General features: G+C 36.4%; 2 pseudogenes; one reads left to right on the top strand and one right to left on the bottom strand.

The window, feature by feature from the left end:
* Positions 1-1,401: 1,401 nt before the first annotated feature.
* On the top strand, positions 1,402-2,816 carry LOC129692704 (activated RNA polymerase II transcriptional coactivator p15-like; annotated as a pseudogene).
* A 2,068-nt stretch (positions 2,817-4,884) lies between these two features.
* Positions 4,885-24,324, bottom strand: part of LOC129692703 (60S ribosomal protein L7-like) — a 30,383-nt pseudogene continuing 10,943 nt past the window's right edge.

Raw genomic sequence — 24,324 nt, 5'->3', positions numbered from 1 at the left:
CAATAATCTTCTGGAAGTGTGCTTGTTTAAATTTTAGGGGCTTATTCAAATAACTATTTAGCAAATATTGACAAGGTTATTCATGCTCAATTGTAGTTATCCAGTAAAATGCAAAGTTGATTAAGGCACAATTCCTTCCACTACATTCCTCACGACTCTCTTCAACATAATTCATGCTTGTTAAAGAAATAAAAACTAGAAAATAGTTCAAAAATAAATCCTTTTCATCCCAAAATTTCTCTTGTAGAGAAAAGGAAGTCTTGTCCAAATGACTGACAACAGTAAAATTATGCTGTTTAGTTACTTTACATGCATGCTTCTCCTTTGTCAAAAATTCTCCCATAATATTTTATACCATCACTGTCTACAGAGTATATCCACAATTGTGTGAAAATATGCAGGGTCTGCTTATCTATGCATATATACCCATGAATTTATTTACTTTGAACAACCAATTATATATTTGGTATCCAAATATGTTAGTAAGATTTACAGGTGAGCTTTTTATGTAACAGAAGGGCTAAGGAAGTTGTAATCCTAATTTTCATTTAATACTTGCTTTGGCAGCTATAACAGTATTGTCTGAAAAGCATCCCTAAGTAGATCTATGTATACAGCACCCAATACCAGGAATTTGTTTCCTGAGATTCTAGATAACTAGAAGCCAAAATAGACAGACCAAAATGTCTTGGTCTGTCTTTCTTTATGCAGATAGATTACACTCTTGACTATTCTTAATCATTTAAATCAAAGCCTCTTGATTTCTTCTTTTTTTTTTTTAAGTTAACTCCACATTTGGTCAGATCAAATACAGTCATACTCTCACATTTTGACCATTTATTCTTATATATAAGAGTATGTAGTGGTTGGCTTGAGGGAAAAAGAAGATTTATGTATTATAAGCATGGTTTATTTTGGTTTAGTTTTAAAATGGGATTCTACCTTCTCCTTTCATTGGGATAAACATATCTTAGAATTTTAAGCAACTAAAAAGCAAGTGGAATATAAAAGCTACTTTTTGAAGAAAGATCAAATATCATATAATCTAGTAAATTGATTTATTGCTGGAATATTAGTGCAGTAGTGGACAATTTCATTAATGATTCAGTACTGAACATTGCCTTTTACTATCTGTTTCTCTGCTTGGTTAAGATTCTTTGAGAATGAAAATTGCCAGTAGTAGAGAATCCATTTTAGAGAATGTTTCACTGAGATACAACAGGGGCATCTAACATGGCCCAGAGTATGGATGGAATAATTTTCAGCAGAGTAAATACAGTAAATTAGTGTTTGTATGGCAAAGACTGACAGGGGTAAAGGTTGAACCATCTCAGGAACAAAAGTAAAGAAAAGGAGCTGGGAACAAGCAAGCTAGAGCTGTTAGATGGCCGGAGAGGAGCAATGCCTAAACTGAAAGAACTTGTTTCTTCAAGACTTTTGGGATGAGATTCTGAAAGAAAAAGTTTAAGATAAAAAAAAATCACAAGTTGTTCCAGAAAAACCTGTAAAGAAACAAAAACCAGGTAAGACTTCTAGAGCTCTGGCATCTTCCATGAAGAATAGCAGCAGCAGAGAAGATAGCATGTTTCAGATTGGGAAGATGAGGTTTATCAGTGTCCACACCTTAAAGGAAAAATTCTAATTGATAGTAGAGACTATCAGATGGACTCAGAAGGTGAAATAAAACCAGGGAGAAACAGAAATTAAAAACAAGGAAATCATTAATTTTGCAGGCAAATAGTGGGATCTAGAAAAAATCATTCTGAGTGAGGTATCCCAAAAGCAAAAAGACACACATGATATATACTCATTTATATAGACCTATAAGATAGGATAAACATACTAAAATATGTGCACCTAAAGAAGATAAACAAAAAAGAGGTCCAGGGATACGATGATCAATCCTCATCTAGAAAGACAAAGGGGATGGGCATTGGAAATAGGAGAAAACAAGTATCAGGACAGTAACCTACCACAGAAGGCACCTGAAAGACTCTATCTAGCAGTGTTATCAAAGCAGATGCTGAGACCCATAACCAAGCCTTTGGCAGAGTGTAGGGAATCATATGAAAGAAGGAAGAATTAGTATATCCTAGAGGGGACAGGGAACCCCACAAGGTTCAAATATATATGAGCACAAGGGTCTTCTATGAGACTGTTTTTCCAACCAAGGACCATGCATGGATATAACCTACAACCCTTGCTCAGACATAGCCCATGGTACCTCAGAATCCAAGTGGGTTCCCTAGTAAGGGGGACAGGAATGTTTTCTGACATGAACACATGAGCCTCCCCTCCCCTCCAGAGGGAGGAGCAGCCTTGCTAGGCCACAATAAGGACATTGCAACCATCCTGAAGATACCTCATAAGCTGGAGCCAGACGGAAGGAGAGGAGGACACCCCCTCTCAGTGGACTCGGAAGGGGGCAGGGAGGAGATGAGGGAGGGAGGAGAGGATTGGAAGGGAAAGAGGAAGAGGGCTATAGCTGGGATACAAGTGAATGTATAAAATTATTTACAAATAAAAAATATTTAAAAAACAGGGAGAAAAGTTATTATTTGAACACAGAGCAATTGGTTGAATTGAACGAACATTTAAGAAATAAACAATGCAGTAAAAAAGCTGCAAAATCTGAGCCTTAGCAAACATGTCTTGTTGACAGTTGGTTTAATTTGTCTTTTTAAGTTGGCTTTTTTGCCCCTGAATGTTGTCTTCCAAGATCTTGTATATTTGGATTGTAGAACAATTTGTAACATGAATTGCTTTTTATTGTGCATTATTAGAATGTTCTGAGTGAAGCTAATTGTCAGCTTTAATACAGAGGATACCTTTGTGCCTCTGGTATAATGTAAAATAAAGTCAGATCATTACCATTTTCAAGAAAAAGAAAAGAAAAGAAAATTCCAGAACATGAAGATTTGCCATCTTGATATGAAGGTGAATCATATGTCATATAATTTATTATTCCTAGTTATATGTTAAGATTAGTGGTGACCCCCTTTTTAACTGCAATAATTTCTGCAGTATATTTTTATCATGATTTCCTCTCCTCCTCAAATTCTTTCCAGATACTTTCTACCTCCCATTCACCCAGCTCCATAGTTTTTTGTTTCTCTCTCTCTCTTTAGAAATCAAACAAACAACAACAAATAATAATAAAAAAAACAAACACAAGAAACATACACACAAAATAGGAAATCATATTATATGAGCATAAAGGACCACTAAAATGTCCAAAAAAAGTAATATGAGACAAAAAGTCTATAAAAATACCTTTGAGTTCATTTTATATTTTTGGTTATCTATTGATGGCCATGCAGTCTACCCTTAAGAATTATTAATATACCCAGTGAATATCCCTTGCAGAAACTATTTTTGGTCTTTTATTAATTTATTTATATATTTATCCATCTAATTTTGAATTTATTTATTCCAATTTATTCACTTTGTATCTCAGCTGTAACCCCTTCCTTTGTCCTCTTCCTATCCTGCCCTCCCTCCCTCTTCTCCTCCCATGCCCCTCTCCAAGTCCACTGATAGGGGAGGTCCTCCTCTCCTTCCTTCTGATCCTAGTCTATCAGATCTCATCAGGACTGGCTGCATTATCATCTTCTGTGGCCTGGTAAGGCTGCTCCCCCCTATGGGGAGGTGATTAAAGAGCAGGCCAATAAGTTTATGTCAGAGGCAGTCCCTCTTCCCATTACTATGGAACCCACTTGGACTCTGAACTGCCATGGGCTACATCTGTGCAGGGGTTCTAGGTTATCTCCATGCATTGTACTTGGTTGTAGTATGAGTCTCTGGAAAGACCCCTGTGTTCAGATTTTCTGGTTCTCTTGCTCTCCTCATGGAGTTTCTATCCTCATCAGATCTTACTGTTTCCTACTTCTTTCGTAAGATTCCATGTACTATGCCCAACAGTTGGCCATAAGTCTCAGCATCTGCTTTGATAGTATGTAGGGCAGAGCCTTTCAGAGGCCCTCAGTGGGAGGTTCTTAACTTGTTTCCTGTTTTCTTCTTCTTCTGATGTCCATCTTCTTTGCATTTTGCAATGGGGATCGAGCATTTTAGTCAGAGTCCTCCATCTTGATTAGTTTGTTTAGATGTACAGATTTTAGTAGGTTTATCCTATATGAGTGAGTATATACCGTGTGTGTCTTTCTGCTTCTAGGACAGCTCACCCAGGATGATCCCTTTCAGGTCCCACCATTTACCTGCAAATTTCATGATTTCCTTGTTTTTTATTGCTGAGTAATATTTCATTGTCTAGATGTACCACAATTTCTGTCTCCATTCCTCAGTTGAGGGACATGTGGGTTGTTTCCAGATTCTGGCTATTGCAAATAAAGCTGCTACAAACTTGGTAGAGCAAATGTTCTTATTGTGTACTTGAGACTCTATTCCCTTCACTCTGCCCAAAGTTTGACTATGAGTCACAGCATCTACTTTAATACCCTGCTGGGCAGAGTCTTTCAGAGGTCCTCTGTGGTAGGTTTCTGTCCTGTTCCCTGTTTTCTCTCTCTTCTTATGTCTATCCTGTTTGCCTTTCTGAATAAAGACTGAGTATTTAACCCAGGGTCCTCCTTATTGCTTAGCTTCTTTAGATGTACAGATTTTAGTATGCTTATCCTATTTTATATCTCTAATATCCACTTATAAGTTAGTATATACCATGTGGTCTATCTTTCTGCCTTTAATTTGCCAAGGTGTGACTCTTTTTTTTATGTTGTGTTACCTCTATTTTAATTTTTGTTTAAAATTCATTTCTTTATAAATTACAGTGTATTCACTTTGTATCCCAGCTGTAGTCCCCTCCCTCATGCCCTCCCAAGTCTACCTTATCTCCATCCCTCATCTCTAACCATGCCCCTCCATTTTTAGTAACTAACCAGAACACAGAAATACTAGCCGGGAAATAATTTATCTGTTCTCCCTGTTGCCAGCTCCACCTTCCACAAAGTGAGTTTTCTTCATTCCACCCAGTGCATAAGACAGTTTGAAGGGCCACTTCCTTGAAGTGTTTTCTACCTATGTAGATCTCATGAATTAGGTCCTCCATGCAGATGATATACAAAGAAATCAAGGAATCACGCAATTGTCCATCAGGGCAATTCATTTCTTATTGATTTTGCCATAGCATTGCTACAGATGAGCTCCTTCATGGACCTCAGGATATTGTACCTGCACCCAATGTACGGTCCCACAATTCTGTGTGTTAGCTGAAACCTTACTGAGCTTAACAAAGGTGCCATTGAATACCTGTCAACAATGAAGAAGCTGCAGCATCTTGGGGACCTCTAGGCTTACAAAGGTCAATTTTGGTTCTGCAGTCATGTAGAAGTTTCCAGCTCTCCTTGCACTACTGGCCCTGCGAATCTCAGTCCAGCATATCTGCCTGTGCTCCTTGTGATATTGCTTGGCCTTCTCATAGACAAGCTTCCTCCTTGCCTTTCCCAGTGTCTTCAAGGCAAAGCTCTTCTGCAGGTACTTCACCTTCAATTCTGTGAAAGTCCTTTGCTTTTTCTTAAGGGTTTCTGGCACAAGAACCTTCTTTTCTTCTTTGATACAGACTTCATGGTTCCAGCTGGGACAAATAAAAATAAAAAATAAAAATAAATGAGATAACCAATTTTAATTTGCAAGCTAATCTCAACTGATTAGCTTCCTGTTAAATGATGGGGATGAATGTACACTTCCTTTTCTCAGTGTTAAGACATTGTCAGGCTTGAACTTAAGCCTTCCATGTTCATGCTGACACAGTCTGTATGAGTTTATATGTCTATCAGTCTTTTTGTGTCTGAAAGACACTAGTTCTTTCAAATCATTCATCAGCTTTGGCTGTTACAATCTTTCTGCCTCCTTTTCTTTGTAACTCCCTGATCTTTCAGTGGAAGGGTTTGATGAATACATCTCACTTAGGACTTAATTTTGCAAAAATCTTTCACTCAGTGTTCAGCTACAGGTCTCTCTGTTAGCTCCCATCAAACAAGAGGAGATTTCTCTAATTGTTGCTGAGCTATAGCAGAATGTTCTTAGAAGTCATTTTATTACTATTTTCTCTTAGCAGAACAGTATTTGGTTTCTCTGAGACCTAATGTCAATTTAGTCCACATTCATGACCACCTAGGCAATGTCAGGCATAAGTTCTATTTCATGGAGTAGGTCTCAGTTACATTCAGAGAGTGTATAAGTCTTAAAACTACAAAATTTCTAGAAGGTTTTATGTGTTTGAAACTGCAAAGGAGAAATTTCAGAAAGTAAAATACAGAAAATTATGCATGCATCTATGTTGTGATATATGCTATATTGTCAAAGTTCTAATTGTCATAATTTGTCTTGACTGTAAATCTTGACATTTTATCTTGTAGTTCTCACTACTGTTAAACTGAATCTGTGAGAGAGATGGTTACTCTGAATTTAACTCTGCTTAAGTAAATTCTCAGGAAAGATATATGATTCTTGGTTTCATTCCTGCATCAAATATATCATTTGAAAAATAACGTTCTTAAGAAAAAGGAAACAGATCTCTCTCTTTGTTTTTTATTGCAGACCCTGAGCTAGCATCAAACTTTTTTTTAATTAATTTCAGTTTATTCACTTTGTATCCCCCCATAAGGCCCTCCCTCCTCTCCTCCCAGTCCCATCCTCCCTCCCCCTTCTTCACGCATGCCCCTCCCCAAGTCCACTGATATGGGAGGTCCTCGTCTCCTTTCTTCTGATCTTGGTCTATAAGATCACATCATGAATGGCTGCATTGTCAACTTTTATTATTCATAATAATCCTTCATCAAGGTCGGATGTAGGCATGCATTACCATGCCTGGCACCTGTCCCAATTCTTGTTTTTCTCTATACATATAAGAATGGCACACATTCAAAGAGCAGAGATAATGTATAAGTAGCACACCGTTTCTTTACTCCAAAGGAAAGACAGGGTTATACAATCATAATCTATACATATACATGAACTTTCACATATACATATACATACATATATATGTATGTACACATGTATATATAGAGAAAGAAAGAGAGAGAGGGAGAAAGAGAGCATACTCTGCTCTCAATGTTTCAGCTCAAATAGCAGTAAAAATCTAGATAGAGCAAAGGATTACAGGCTACTGACAAAAGAATATAAGAGAAGCAAACAGAACGAAGTAGAAGGGAAGATGGTTCAATGAAGGAAGAAAGACAAAAGGAAAGGAGATTAACAGAAGAGGAAATGATAAATGAAATGCAAGAAGAACAACACATTAATAAAACAGTATTCATACATAAGTCAATAAAATATAAATTAATTGAAAAAATTTAAAATTCATAATTACTAGCATATTGCTGATAATTGTCTTCTGTTGCTTATAGTTCAAAACAGAAGAGATGATTGAATTTAATGCTAAACACCAGTGTAAGACATAAGAACTATCAATCACAGGAATAAAACAAGCCGTCTGTAACTAATATATAGAGATCAATAAACTGCCTGATAAAGAATTAAAAAATAATTATACAGAAAACTTGTTACAAGTGAACATATGCAATTCAACAAAATCAAGATAGCCTAATATAGAATGATGCGTTTTTAGTATTGTTTCTTAGTTTGTTTGTTTTATAGTGTAACAATGTATTATTGGCTTTTGAACTTTCTACCTACAGTAATGAAAATAAAGAAGAGGAATTTCATTTTGGCAACTGCTTTAGTAAGACAGTTTCTTGTCTATTTCGCTTTCATTCTTCACAATACAAGTCACAAACTATTACCAGCTTTTGAATACTACTGAAGTCATCTAGCATTCATTCATATAAGAAAGATCTTTCTCTCCTGTGGAGCTCTTGTCCCCTCCAGGTCTTTCTATCTTTTTTCACAAGATTCTCTGCATCTGCCCAAAGTTTGCTATGAGTCTCAGCATCTGCTTTGATACCCTATTGGATAGGGTCTTTTAGAGGTCCTCTCTAGTAGGCACCTATCATTTTCCTTGTTTTCTCCCTCTTCCAATGTCCATATAGTTTGCTTAGCTGAGTGAGGATTGATCATGTTACCCAGGGTCCCCCTCCTTGCTTAGCTTCTTCAGATGTACAGATGGTACTATGTCTTCCTATAATATATGTCTAATATTCACTTAAAAGTGAGTATATAGTGTGTGTGTCTTTCTGCTTCTGGGATGCTTCTGGGATACCTCATTCAGGATGATCTTTTCTAGGTCCCATCATTTGCCTGCAAATTTAATGATTTCCTTGTATTTACTTGCTGAGTAATATTCCATTCTGCAAACATACCACAGTTTCTGTATCCATTCCTCTGTTGAGGGACATCTGGGTTATTTCCAATTTCTGGCTATTTCAAATAAAACTGCTACAAATATGGTTGAGCAAATACCCTTGGTTTGTACTGTACTTGAGAATATTTTGGATATATGCCTAGGAGTGTTATAGCTGGATTTTGAGCAAGCACTATTCCTAATTGTCTGAGAAAGCACCAGACGGATTTCCAAAGTGGTTGCACAAATTTACATTCTCACCAGCAATGGAGGAGGGTTCCCTTTCTCCACATCCTCTCTAGAAAGTATTGTCACTTGAGCTTTTGATCTTGGCCATTCTGATTAGTGTAAGGTGAAATCTCAGGGTTGTTTTGATTTGCATTTGTATAATGACAAGAAAGTTGAACATTTCAAGTGCTTCTCTGCTATCTATATTCCTCTACAAAGATTTTTCTGTTTAGCTTTGTATGCCATTTCTTAATTGGATTACTTGTTTTGTTGCTTTTTAACTTCTTTAGTTCTTTATATATTCTGGATATTAGTTCCCTAGTAGAATTTTTAAGGTCAGTCAGGTATACTATCATATCTGATTTTTTTTTTAGTTAATTTTGTATCTGGCCACTATGGTGAGGGTATTTATCAGCTGTAGGAGTTCCCTGGTAGAGTTTTTGGGGTCGCTCATGTATACTATCATATCATCTGCAAATAGTGATAATTTGACTTCTTCCTTTTCAATCTGTATCCCCTTGATCTCCTTCAACTGTCTTATTTCTCTAGGAAGAACTTCCAGCACTATGTTGAAGAGATCTGGAGAGAGTGGGCAACCTTACCTTGTCCCTGTTTTCAATGGGATTGCTTTAAATTTCTCTTCGTTTAGTTTGGCTATAGGCTTGCTGTATATTACCTTTATTATGTTTAGATATATGCCTTGTATCCCTGATCTCTCCAATACTTTAAACATGAACGGATGGTGAATTTTGTCAAATGCTTTTTCAGCATCTTGGGAGATTATCATGTGGATTTTCCCTTTCAGTTTGTTAATATGGAGATCACAGTGATGGGTTTCCATATATTGAACCACCCCTGCATTCCTGGGATGAAGCCTACTTGGTCAAAGTGGATGATATCTTTGATGTGTTCTTGTTTCGGCTTGCAAGTATTTTGTTGAGGTTTTATGCATCAATGTTCATAAGGAAAATTGGCCTGAAATTCTCTTTCTTTGTTGGGTCTTTGTGAGGTTTAGGTACCAAGGTGACTGTGGCTTCATAGAATGAGTTTTGTAGTGTTCCTTCTGTTCCTATTTTGTGGAATGGTTTGAAGAGAAGTGGAGTTAGCACTTCTTTGAAGGTCTGGTAGAATTCTGCGTTGAAACCATCGGGTCCTCGGCATTTTTTTGATGGGAGACTTTTAATGACTGCTTTTATTTCTTTAGGGGATATAGGACGATTTAATTGATTTACCTGGTCTTGATTCAGCTTTGGTAAGTGGAATCGATCCAGAAAATTGTCCATTTCATTTAGATTTTCAAATTTTATGGCATATAGACTTTTGAAGTAAGTCCTAATGATTGTTTGGATTTCCTCAGTGTCTGTTGTTATGCCCCCCCTTTTCATTTCTGATTTTGTTGATTTGGATAGTATCTCTTTGCTGTTTAGTTAGATTGGTTAAGGGTTTGTCTATCTTGTTAATTTTCTCAAAGAACCAGCTCTTGGTTTCATTGATTCTTTGAATTGTTTTATTTGTTTCTAATTGATTTCAGCTCTGAGTGTGATTATTTCCAGCCATCTACTCCTCTTTGGTGTGTCTACTTCTTTTTTTTTTCCTAGGGCTTTTAGGTGAGCCATTAAGTTGCTGGCATGCGATATTTCAAATTTCTTCTTGTAGGCACTTAGTTTTATGAATTTTCCTCTTAGCACTGCTTTCATTGTGTCCCATAAGCTTGGGTGTGTTATGCCTTCATTTTCATTTAATTCTAGGAATATTTTGTTTTCTTTCTTTATTTCTTCCCTGACCCAGCTGTCATTGAGTAGCAAGTTGTTCAGTTTCCATGTGTGTGTAGGCTTTTTGTTATTTCTGTTGTCGTTGAGCTCCAGCTCTATTCCATGGTAGTCAGATAGGATACATGGAATTATTTTAATCTTTTTGTATCTGTTGAGACTAGTTTTGTGGCCAACTATATGGTCTATTTTGGAGAAGGTTCCATGAGGTGCTGAGAAGAAGGTAAATTCTTTTGTGTTTGGGCGAAAGGTTCTGTAGACATTTGTTAGGTCCATCTGATTCATGACCTCTGTTAGAGTCATTGTTTCTTTGTTTAATTTCAGGTTTGTTGGCCTGTCCTTTGTTGAGAGTGGGGTGTTGAAGTCTCCCACTATTAATGTGTGGGGGTCTATGTGTGGTTTCAGTGTTATTAATATTTCTTTTACAAATGTGGTTGTTCTTGTGCTTGGGGCATAGATGTTCAGAATTGTGGTGTCTTCTTTGTAGAGTTTTCCTCTGATGAGTATGGAATGACCTCCCTCATCTTATTTGATTAATTTTGGTTGAAAATCTATTTTATTAAATATTAGAATGACTACTCCTGCTTGCTTCTTAGGTCCATTTGCTTGGGAAAACCATCTTCCAGCCCTTTACTCTCAGGTAATGTCTATCTTTGTGACTTAGGTGTGTTTCTTGTATGCAACAGATTGCTGAGTCTTGTTTATGCATCCATTTTATTAGTCTGTGTGTTTTTATTGGAGAGTTGAGTCCATTGATGTTAAGGGAGATTAATGACCAGTGGCAGTTAGATGCTTTGATTTTGCTGTTGGCTATGGTAGTGTGCTTGTGTGCTTGGCTATTTCTTCCTTTTTTTTTTTTTTTTTCTGCAGTGAGGTTATTTGTTTCCTGATTTTCCTGAATTTAATTAGTTTTCCTGGGTTCTATTTTTTCCTTCTAGAGTCTTCTGTAATGCTGGATTTGTGGGTAGGTATTATTTGAATTTGTTTTTGTCATTGAATATCTTGTTTTCTCCATCTATGATGACTGAGAGTTTTGCTGGATATATTAGCCTGGACTGACATCTGTGTACTCTTAGGGTCTGTTATATACTCTTATATATATAAGATATATATATATATATATATATATATATATATATATATATAGATAGATAGATAGATATATAGATATATATATAGATATATTCTTATATCCATCCAGGCCCTTCTGGCTTTCATAGTCTCTGTTGAGAAGTCTGCTGTGATTCTGATGGGTTTGCCATTATATGTTACTTGGCCTTTTTCCCTTGCAGCTTTCAGTATTTTTTCTTTGTTCTGTATACTTACTGTTTTGATTATTATGTGGCGGGAGGATTTTCTTTTCTAGTCTAATTTATTAGGTGTTCTGTAGGCCTCTTGTAATCTTATAGGCCTCTCCTTTAAGTTGAGGAAATTTTCTTCAATGATTTTGCGGAAGATATTTTCTGGGCCTTGGAGAAGGGAATCTTCTTTTTCCTCTATTCCTATTATTCTTAGGTTTTGTCTTTTCATATTGTCTTGGATTTCTTGGATGGTCTGTGTCAGAAATTTTTTGGATTTAACATTTTCTTTGACAATACATCAATTTCTTCCATTGTATCTTCTACACCTGAGATTCTTTCTTCCATGTCTTGTAGTATGTTGGTTATACTTACCTCTGTTGTTCTTGTTTTCTTCCCTAAATTCTTCCTTTCCATGATTTCTTCCATTTATGGTTTCTTTAATTTTTCTAATTCTATCTTCAGATCTTGAGTTGTTTTGTTTATTTCCTTCACTTCTCTGATTGTATTTTCCTGTTTTTTAGTTCCTTCAGCAATTTGTTTGAACATTCCTCTGTTCTTAATTTTCATAATATACAACTATACCCTGAAGATAGCATTTCTAACAGTCATCTATAACTTATTGTACTAAAGCAGCATTTCCAGTAAAAGAACAAACTAAAGGACACTCCTTCATCCCAACATTGTACTCAGATTTCCTTATGATGTTAGTGGCTGAAGATGGCAGAATTCTCTGAGGGTTCACTGACAACATAATCTTTTTACTACAAGTACTGATGTTATTGAGAAGTTTTCTGCCTCCTACGTGTAGTCTGTGAACCCAATTCGAAATGTTTCTGTTGTAATTCTGGGAAATTTTGCTATAAATATATCTATAGTGGTGATATTAAATTATAAGAAACCTACAAACCCTAGTACCCACCCCTCAAAAGAATGATAACTGACCACTGATTCTTTTTTATATTGCTATATGAAAATCCCATGCTGGCAATAATAGTGCTAGTGTCAAGGAGACAAAGTTGTCAGCCATACCCTCAGGACATTAGCTGTCCTAAATTTGAAGCAGAACCTTCTGCTTTTTGCAGGCTACCCGTGCTTGCACTTGAGGATACTGACCAGGGTGCTATGTGACAAAGAAGAAATGGTAATGAGCCCTGCTTGACTTTCAATAGTAAGGGCAAAGAGAGTCACTGATGCTGAAAGGAAATGGTTTAATCATTAGTTCACATATCCAGATTCATCTTTAATATGACTCTTTATGCCAAAATATAAATGTATTCTCTTCTATAATATGTGACATGAGAAACAAAGTTTCTTTATTTCTTAGTACGTCTTCCTGTGCTAAGTGCCAAAGAAAATAAAATAACTACATATATTCCAAACTTTATTCATTCCAGTACCATAACTAAAAAAATCATGAGACACACATTCAGTATAGTTTTTTTTTTTTTTTGGTGTGATCAACATTTTTAAGTCTCTACCGATCCTACAACTTACTCAAACATGGCTTAAAAGTAGTCAGAGTTGGGGTTAACGTTGTCACACATTGGTGTGGTGCCAGAATTTTTGGTTTTGTGAGGTATCATATCAGGAATCTTATAGGTGTCTTAAGATGGGATTCTCTTTTGTATTTGTTGTTGTTAGGAGACTGATTTGTCTCTGAAATAAAGTAAGGCTTCTCTGTATTTTGGCCAAGAACTATGCATTCTCAGACCCACAACTTCTTCCCTATGCTCCCTGGAAGTCAGCATTGATATTGACATTGTTGTCCAAAAATCATTAGACATTTCTGACATTCTAGTTGAAAGAGATGGGGGAGGGTCATGCTTATACATTTAAGGGCATCTATCTGCTGCTTGCTACTTTTCATTCTCACCAAAAAATAGGTTACATGAGACACAGTCTCTTGGCATGAAGAATTCTAGTAACTGTGAGAAAGTTAAACATAATACAAACTAATGTAAAACAACTTACTCCAATTAGTGCATGTTTCCTAAATGATTCTATATAATTTTCAGTCACTATTAGTTCTTTATTTTATGCATGTATAACAAATATTCTTGCTACTTCCTCCCCTTCATCCTTCCCTAGGTCCCACCAACCTCTATCAGCTTTTTCTGCTTCCTACCTCTCTTTTCTCCAGATATTTTTGGTTTATTATGTTTGGTTTAATTTGGGCAATCTTTGTAAGCAACGGAGTAGGAATAATTATTGTAGCCTGTTGGAATCAACAGTGGACCCATTGATGAAGCAAATGGCTTCTCTTCTCTCATAATGTACCCACAGTTGAAGAATGAAATAGGTAAAAATCTCTGATCCCTTCCTCCACTCTTGCTTAGATATTAATGGGCCACTTTGTACAATTGCAGACTTTACTAATTGTTCAGAGTTCATGATTGCAATGACTGTGTATTATTTGGAGATGGCTTCTTTTTTTTAATCCTTCTTTTTTCCTCTGTTCTTTGAGTCCTATAGTCTTTTAAATATCTTTTCCACAATACTCTCTGAGCCTTGAAGAAAAAAAAAAAACAAAAACAAAAACTCTATTGCCACTGATTCTCAATACACTGTGAAGCCTTGCTTGCACATCTCTGAATATAAAAGCTTCTCTGATTAAGGCGCTTTCTCAGACAACTAGGAATAGCGCTTCCTCAAGATCCAGCCATACCACTCCTAGGCATATACCCAAAAGAGGCCCAAGTACACAACAAGGACATTTGTTCAACCATGTTTGTAGCAGCTTTATTTGTAATAGCCAGAAGCTGGAAACAACCCAGATGCCCCTCAACTGAAGAATGGATGCAGAAACTGTGGTATATCTATACAATGGAGTATTACTCAGCAATGAAAAATAAGGAAATCATGAAATTTGCAAGTAAATGGTGGGACCTGAAAAGGATCATCCTGAGTGAGTTGACCCAGAAGCAAAAAGACACTCACGGTATATACTCACTCATATAAACATACAATATAGAATAAACCCACTAAAATTTGTACATCTAAACAAACTAAGCAAAAGAGAGGACCCTAACTAAAATGTTCAATCCCCATCCTGAAAGGCAAAGAGGATGTACATCAGAAGAAAACGAAAATAGGAAACAACCTCGGAACCCGCTACAGAGGGCCTCTGAAAGCCAGAAGAAAACAGGAAACAACCTTGAAACCTGCCACAGAGGGCCTCTGAAAGCTTCTGCAGTATAGACTGTCAAAGCAGATGCTGAGCCTGATGGCCAACTGATGGGCAGAGTGAATGGAATTTTATGTAAGAAGTGGGAAATAGTAAGAGCTGGAGGGAACGGGAACTCCACAAGCAGAGCAACAGAACAAGATAATTTGAACACAGGGAACTTCCCAGAGACTCATACTCCAACCAAGGACTATTTGTGGAGATGACCTGGAACCCCTGCACAGGTGTAGCCCATGGCAGTTCAGTGTCCAAGTGGGTTCCATAGTAATGGGAAGAGGGACTGCCTCTGACATAATCTGATTGGCCTGCTCGTTGATCACTTCCCCCTGAGGGGGGAGCAGCCTTACCAGGCCACAGTAGAGGACAATGCAGCCACTTTTGATGAGAACTGATAGACTAAGATCAGAAAGAAGGAGAGGAGGACCTCCCCTATCAGTGGACTTGGGGAGTGGCATGCATGCAGAAAGGGGAGGGAGGGTGGGATCGGCAGGGGAGGAGGGAGGGGCTCATGGGGGGATACAAAATGAATAAAGTGTAATTAATAAAAAATAATAATAAAAGATTAAAAAAAAGACCTAGGAATAGTAATTATCTCTAAAAATAACCACTTATTTTTAGGAGGTAGTTTAATTTTTTTGTCTGTTTAACTAAATAAAATAGTTAAGTTCCCAGTAGATCATATGTTCTCATCCCCTATTGAGTGGTTTTATAATACAAACAAGGTAGGTATTTATTTTTCTTCGGTGGGCCTCAAGTCTAAATAGAAGGGAGTTAGCTGTTCCCATAAGATCTTACCACAAGTGGTTACATGTTACATAACAAGTCAGTGTTTTGGTTCATGTGGTATGACCACGTATTCTTTTCCGCAGTGCCCTACATAAAACCGCTGGTCACTATGAAATCTTTTATACAGTGAGTGCACTTCCAGGCTCCTTCTGGCTTCGCTAAATAAATGGTTTCTTTAGCAACAGGACCTAAATATTTCTGCTAGGCATATAGCAACAAATACGTGACAGCAAATACATACATACATATATACATATACATATGAATATAAACATGAATACATATGCATATGAATACTCACTTTCCTGAGTAACTCTGATGACATTTTTTTATTACAAGTATTTTCTTAAACTTTTGAGAGTTTAAGATAAGAAAGCAAAAGCTAAGTATGTGATTCCTTGTAGAGTTGGTAAAGGAGTCAAATGCTGCTAAAAAACAGGTACAGCATTAATTCAGATGTTCATGCATAGCACAACTTGTACAGGTTTATCCATCAATTCCTTGTCAATAACTACTGAAAGCTCTTGTTAAATTAAATTTCAGTTAGTAGCACATTAGTCAGAATATAGACAAAATTGCTAAGATGACAATTCTTAACAATATTCAGATTTAAATTAGTTGCCTTAAAAAAACATATTTCCTTTATAGCGACTGAGAGATGAGCTGACAGTGTTCTTGGGACCTCTCTGCCATCCTCATTGTGCAGCTGACAGTGTTCTGCTCTCATCCATCATTTCCCCAACCAAAGTCAATGGAAAAAATGACATGTCGAAAGCAAATGTCTCAGATCAAGAAAATAACTTGCTTTGTACATTTCACTGAAGCACACATTTCTTTCTTTTAAACTTGGTAATGGCCTTAAATTCCTACCTACACAGAATCTGAGAATGCCTTGCAGAACTGGCAGGCTTCAGTTAAAACTTAAGAAATTTCTTGTGAGACACAACGAAGAATGAATGTCAGAAGCTCCATAGCTCTTTTTTTTTTTTTCCATTAAATGTTTTGATTGCTTACTGTGTGCTCAAGCAGTTTCCAAAGTAGATTTGTAATCTTGTAGCTTCTTGAATTCTCTTTGGTCTCCCTGCTGTGATTTTCAGGCTGCTACTTGTTGAATCTAAAATAGGTTCTTTTTTTTTTTTCCAAGTGTTTTTAAATAATTTTTTTTATATTTTTCACATTAATTACATTCTATTCGCTTTGTATGTCAGCTGTAGCCTCCTCCCTCATTCCCTACCAATCTCATTCTACCTCCCTAATCTCTTCCCTGTCCAAGTCCACTGATAGGGGAGGTCCACCCCCCTTCCATCTGATCCTTGCCTATCAGGTCTCATCAGGACTGGCTGCATTGTCCTTCTCTGTGACCTGGCAAGGCTGCTACTCCCTGAGGGAAGGGGGTAGTCAAAGAGCCAGCCACTGAGTTCATGTCAGAGACAGTCCCTCTTCTCCTTACTAGGGAATCCACTTAGATACTGAGCTGCCATGGGCTACATCTGAGCAGGAATTCTAGGTTATATCCATGAATAGACCTTGGTTGAAGTATCATCCTCAGAAAATACCCCTTCCAGATTTTTGGGTTCTGTTTCTGTCCTTGGGGAGCTCCTGTCCTCTCCATGTCTTACTATCTACCTCTTCTTTCATATGATTCCCTGATCTCTGCCCAAATTTTGGTTATGAGTCTTAGCATCTGCTTGATACACTAAAGCAGATTCTTTAGAGAACTTCATTGTCCTTTCCTCTCCCAGTTAAGAGTTGAAAACCATCTACCTATATAAAAAGTAAGAACATTAAAATAGGCATGCAAACAAAAAGACACAACAAAAACCTGTTGAAAACAATTATTTTTAGAACATGAAGGTGAATGAGAATAACTTAAGTATTTTTTATATATATCTGTATAGAGCATATTCAACTTCCATATAACTATACTGCTTTTAATATCAATGGTTGACAGTTTGGTTTCTATCTTTTATATTTCTAAGCATAAAGATTACAGTAACTTTGGCAAAGAGATATGAGAATAGAAACTTAGTTATAAAGCATGAGTGGCAGCCATGTTAGAGGACAGAAAACTAAAATATTATCAAAATAAGAATACAATACAGTAAAATGAGAGACAAAAGTTGTGCATGAGTGTCCACATATTGCCTGTAAGTTTGTCTACGGTTAAAATCGACATCAACTTATGCGCATGACAATAAAAAGTATATAAAAAAGTAAGATCAAAGAAGCAGTTCAAAGAAACAAGTCTGTCTGGGTATTAAACATATGGTGAACAATTTTACGATACCCTCTGGGTACTATTAAAACACCCACAAGTAATCTGATTACTGGTCCCATCTGGAATCCACAAAGCTTCAGGTTAGTTGCTGTGTGCCTAACTGCATGCCCTCAGAATAATTGGTGTTGTCTTACTTTTTCCCCTAATTTTATTTAATTCCCAATCACTGCCAATGTGACATGGAACAAATACTTGAGGTGAATAACCTAACTACGCTGAGGAGTATCATCCATTATTTTTATTTTACATCATTCATCTCTTGCCTTTTGAAGTTTTACAGAATGAAAACATTTCACTTGATCCTGTGTCATATCATGGATTCAGAGCAGAAGTTCCACCAGTTTTACACACATAATATTCCAGGCAATCAGTGTGCAGTTGTATGCATGTATGTGTTGTGTTGTAAGGTAACAGCACTGGGGTGACTTTTAAATGAATTGATACTGTCTTGTATTGTTACAAGCAGCTTTGTGTGTGTACTGCACGTTCTGTCAAATTTATAAATTCAGTAACAGTTTCTATTTACGGATACTTATGGATTATTTGATGCACTCATCTCTTTTTATCTTCTTTGTGTGTGTGTGTTTGTGTATTGCGTGCAAGCACACACAAAAGTTTGTTCTAGAAGGAACTGGGAAGCTTAACTATGGAGATAATTTCCCAAGGCCTTACATTTTCTATAGACTAGAATACCAATAGTCAATCTGGCCAGGTCAGACAATAACCTAAAGAACTGAATTCCAAGATTAGATCCTTTAAAAAAATTAGAAACAGTTTTAAAAGAAGTAATTAATTAAGAGTATATATTCTAAATCTAGCTAACATATATGAAGAAAACTGAGTACTTATATAATTCTCTTATTACTTTATTTCAATTGTAAATGTATTTAGAAATTCCACATTTAATACTTGTTTGATCAGTTTTAGTATTTTTTCTCTACACTTTATTTCTCTAAATTTTACTTTTCTTTCTTTTTCAGTCACACTGATTTCATTTTCCTCCAAACTAGTTAGCTACCATCATTTTTATTTTTTCTTTTATTTAATTTTATTTTTTTTCTTATCAGTTACATTTTATTAACTCTGTATCCCAGCCATGTCCCTTTCCCTCATTCCCTCCCAATCCCACCCTCCCTCCCTCATCTCCACTGTGCCCCTTTCCAAGTCCACTGATGGGGGGGACCACCTCCCCATTCAACTGATCCAGTTTTATGAGGTATCTTCAGGACTGGCTGCAAAGTCCTCCTCTGTGGCCTAACAGGACTGCTCCTCCCTTGGGGGATGGGGAGGTCAAAGAGCCAGTCATTGAGTTTCTGTTAGAAATAGTCCTTGTTCCCCTCACTATGGGAAACCAATTGGTTACTGAGCTACCACAGAGCAGAGGTTCTAGGTTATATCCATACATGGTCCTTGGTTGAGTGTCAGTCTCAGAAAAGACCCTGTGCCCGGATATATTTGGTCCTTGTAGAGCTCCTATCCTTTCACCATCATACTAACTCCCCTTCTTTCATATGATTCCCTGTACTCTGCTGAAGGTTTGGTCATGAGTCTTTGTATCTGCTTTGAAAACACTGCTAGTTAGAGTCTTTCAGATGTGCTCAGTAGACTCCTGTCATACGTTCAATACGCATCCCATCTGTCTTTCTAAACAAGGATTAATTTTTAATATATTTAAATAGTTTTCTTTTTAATGTTTCTTTGTTATTGAGAATCTTGTACATGCATACAATCTTTTTTCAATCTTTATTTCACACTTTATTTTTTAATTGATTTATTACTTCTTACAATGTATTCACTTTGTTTCCTGGCTGTAGCCCCTTCCCTCCTCTCCTCCCAATCCCACCCTTCCTCCCTTTTCTCCTCCTATATCCCTTCCCTAGTCCTCTGATAGAAGTCCTTCTCCCCTTCCATCTGACCCAAGCCTATCAGGTCTCATCAGGACTGGCTGCATCCTCTTACTCTATGGCTGACAAGACTTCCCCGCAAGGAAGCCTTGTGATCAATGAGCCTGCCACTGAGTTCATGTCAGAGACAGCCTCTGCCCCCCTTACTAGGGAACCCACATGAAGACCTAAGAGAAACACTTAAAGAAATGCTCAATGTCCTTAGTCATCAGGGAAATAAAAATCAAAACAACCCTGAGATTTCATCTTACACTGATCAGAATAGCTAAAATCAAAACCTCAAGTCACAAAACATACTGGAGAGGATGTGGAGAAAGGGGAACCCTCCTCCATTGCTGGTGGGAATGTAAACTTGTACAAACACTTTGGAAATCAATCTGGCGCTTTCTTAGAAAATTAGGAATTGCTACCTCAATTTCCAACTATACCACTCCTGTGTATATACCCAAAAGGTACTCAACCATACAACAAGGACATTTGCTCAACTATGTTCAAAGCAGCTTTATTCATAATAGTCAGTATCTAGAAACAACTTAGATGTCCCTAAACAGAGAAATGGATACAGAAATTGTGGTACATTTACACAATGGAATACTATTCAGCAAACAAGTTTATCAAACCCTATTTTGTACTTCACACTCCTCCCAGATCTCCTCCAACACACACACACACACACACACACACACACACACACACACACACACCACAAATTCGTGTTTTTATTGGTTTATTGTTGCAGCTGTTATGAAAACTTACTAAGTGTGGTCCAACATGTATATAAATATGGGATAACACAACAAGGCATAGGAACCCCACTATCGCATAAATCCTATATAAATAATGATGCCTCCTTTCCCATAAATCATCCACTACAAACATTTAAGAGATGGGACATTGATCATCTTCCAGTCTGGTGCAGGAAATTGGTTTGAAGTGATCTTAGGTGGGTATTGAGCAGATAACTACAGACACTGTGGGAATATAATTGTGATATCCATGTTATGTCCAGAAAACACTATTTCAAAACCCTTCAGCCTACCCTCTGTCTCTTATATTCTTTTACTTCCTCTTTTGCCATGTTTACAGACCTTATATTGACAAGGAGTTATTAATATAGGTCTTTTGTTTAGGAATGAGCTCCCTGCAGTGGTCTGTCACTTGGGGTTGTGGCGTCATGAGCTACTCCCTAGCCCATGCTTGGTTTTTGCCCACTTTGGTTTCCTACAGATCTTCTGCAGCAAGCCATAGTCACCTTGACTTAATGAGTACAACTGCCATGTAAAGTCCAAAAGATGGCATTTTGTAATCACTTCCCTCCACTGACTTTCATTCTTTCTGCCCTCTCTTTCTCAGTGTTCCTTTAGGCTTACAGGGAGTTGATAAATATGGCTGAATCCAATTACCATTTTTGAAGAAATTGCTGGCATGCATCTTTAATGACAAACTGCATGCTGTTGATTTAATATTTAAAACAAATAGATTTTATTTGCGCATAGTTTTGTGAAGATTAAATTTGTTCTTATAAATAGAAAACAAAACTGACTTGTTAAATGTTATGCATGTAGCGAAGAACTAAAAACAAAAGGAATGTATTATTTATTTTATAGAAGATTTGGGTCATCTCTTGGTATATTAAGTGTTTCTATGGAGCACTATAATTGCATCTGCCTATATGTTTACAGATATGAACTGTGAAGATACAGGTCATCATTTTCTTTTATAGCAGAATTTATCTAAAGGCACTACTTCGATTGTTTCATAAAGTAGAATACTCAGTAAAATTCTCTTGGAAATTAGCCCAATTATTTCTTTTAACACATGATATTCTTTCTTTGTGTTATTTTCTATGTTTTGCAGAATGAGAAACTAGTGAATTAAATTCATTAGGAGTTGTTTTGAATCAAACAGGTAATTGTACTAAATTCGCCTATAGTTAAAAAGAAATTCAGTAATGAATGTCTGTATTGTGAGCCAGTATTCCTAGAAACGTTATCATTTCCTTTGCTAACAGAGCATTTGAACCTTAGCATCCAGGAAAAGATAACACTTACAACTGAATATGTAACAAGGCACAAAATTCAATTTAGCTAGGCGATTGTAAGTGATTTGATTGTAATGTATTATAGCTGTCATTGAAATAGAAGAAAGATTGGGAAAGATTAAATATTTTATGCTAATTTTTCTCACATTGAGCTTCTTTTCTTGTCACAGTGGAATTAAGTGTTAATCGCAAAGCTACTCAAGATATGTATGGCACTGCATAACATCAAACACATCCAAAAATAAGATGACTATAATTGTTTGCTAATCAAAGATAATCATAACAAGTGTACGGAAAAGTGAAAATTCCTGAATAATTGATATGCCTTTCCACTTTGCACACTCACGTTTGTTGACAACCCTCATAGACACAATATGTAGTTACAATTACATTTGTGGTAGATGACGTGAAAGAATAATTAGGAAATATAAAAAAAGTCATACTTCAGGAAGCTGGGATGTTTTAATAACTAAAGGCACTTGCTTATAAACCAAATGATCCTTGGAAACCACATGATGAAAGGGAGAAGCAACTACTACAAAGTGTATTCTGGCTTCCACATTTGTGCTTTGGCATGCAGATTATCCCAAACAAACAAATAAACAAAATGCATAAAATTTTAAAACAGACAATTTAAAAGATATACTTCATGTAATGTTTGATCTCTTTAAAGTCCCAAAATAGCAGTTTCCAGTTTCCTGGGGCTAATTTTTTTCACTCATTACTTATTCCCTTAAAATAGGCTGATATTTCCACAAATATGGGAAATCAAAAATATATATAGTCAATAACCAAACTGAAAAGAATGCATTAATTTGATTAAGAAATGGCTTGTGTAATGTTTGTTATGATTAACAACAAAAGGGTCTGAAAATTATCAAGTATACAATGCTTTTCTTTCATGTGTTTCTTTTCATATTGGTGCAAACATACTTATAGAAAAATTGGATGAAGTAAAGCACAAACAACTCTGTACCATAATATTTCAGGACAAATATTAAATGTTTATACTATAAGAGTGCGTGTTTACCAAACATTTTAATCATTATTGTAGAATGCGCTGCCACTAATTTATATATTTTCAAAGGTAATGAAACCTGCCTTCTGTTTTATTTCAGTAGTAGCTTTACATACCCTGCTTTCAGTGCTTCTTCATTGAATTGTTTTCTCTTATGCTAGCTATAATCTCCAGGTTTTTTTTTTTTTCAGTGTACATTACATGTACATGTTAACAGTCATTGTTAACAATGTCAGTAAGTACCCAACTTGGGTGATGAATCTGGGGACAAATTTTAAATTGATTTATCACTGGGGAAGCAGACACTATCTCCCACCTAGACTGATATAAATATGCTCCCTCATTTTGGGTGTCACGAAGAAATCATTTAATTATATGTTTCTCAGAATGGATTAACATCATACATTGGCATATCTCTATCACAGAAAGTTTAAAATAACTGCTGAGCAAAAGCAAATTATAAAGAGTAATTACATAAAAAGCACATGTTAATACAAAATCTATAACTATGTACAACTTAATAGGAAAAAGAATAACTTAATTAAAAGTTGTAATAATAAGGAGAACCTAATTATAAATTGGAAATGAATAAATAGGCATTATAAGATAATGGAATATAAGAGAGGTTTATCTTATAAGCATGTTATTAGGTAAGTTTGAATCAAATCTTCAAGTAGAGGTATTGTCAGTTCTAAGTTGACTAAAGTAAAATTAAATAATAAAAAGTTATAACAACTAATGACAGGCTGTCTATAAATAAGAAGTTAATGCATGACAAATACGACTGGAAAACCCAGCAAGCACAGTGTCTCATAAGAAGTTCAATTAAACTACATACTTCATTCCTTGGTATTTATATACAAACAAGTAAAAGCATGCTTCTGCATAGACACCTGCACAGGAATACTAATGGGGGGATTAATCAATGTGGCAGAACTCTTGAATCAACTTAAATGTTGATTACCTTATGAGTGTTGATAAAATGTAGTATTCACCCATACAGTGGACTATTACTTAGCAAAAAAAGATCCTATCATCTGTCATATGGTATGTCAAACATAAGCTTCAAAATCCAGATATCAGACACAAAAGCCCATATAGTGAAATTCCACTTGTTTTAAAAGTCCATCTGAGTGAGGTATCCCATAAACAGAAAGACACACACAATATGTACTCACTTATAAGTGGATACTAGACATATAATAAAGGAATAAACCTATAAAAATCTGTACACGTAAAGAACGTGAGCTAGAAGGAGGACCCTGGGTGAGACGATCAATCTTCACTCAGAAAGGCAAACAGGATGGACAGTGGAAGAAGGAGAAAACAGGAAACAGGACCAGAGCCTACCACAGAGGGCCTCTGAAAGACTCTACCCAGCATTGTATCAAAGCAGATACTGAGACTCATAAACAAACTTTGGGCAGAGTGCAAGGAAACTTAAGAAAGAAGGGGGAGATAGTAAAACTTGGAGGGGACAGGAGTTCCACAAAGAGAGCAACAGAACCAAAATATCTGGGTACAGGGGTCTTTTCTGAGACTGATACCCCAACCAAGGACC

The sequence above is a fragment of the Psammomys obesus genome, unplaced genomic scaffold (assembly GCF_907164565.1).
Source record: "Psammomys obesus unplaced genomic scaffold, mPsaObe1.curated_primary_1811, whole genome shotgun sequence".
Lineage (NCBI taxonomy): Eukaryota > Metazoa > Chordata > Mammalia > Rodentia > Muridae > Psammomys > Psammomys obesus.
Note: the sequence above shows the minus strand (reverse complement) of the source record. Positions and strands in the feature narration are given on the sequence as shown.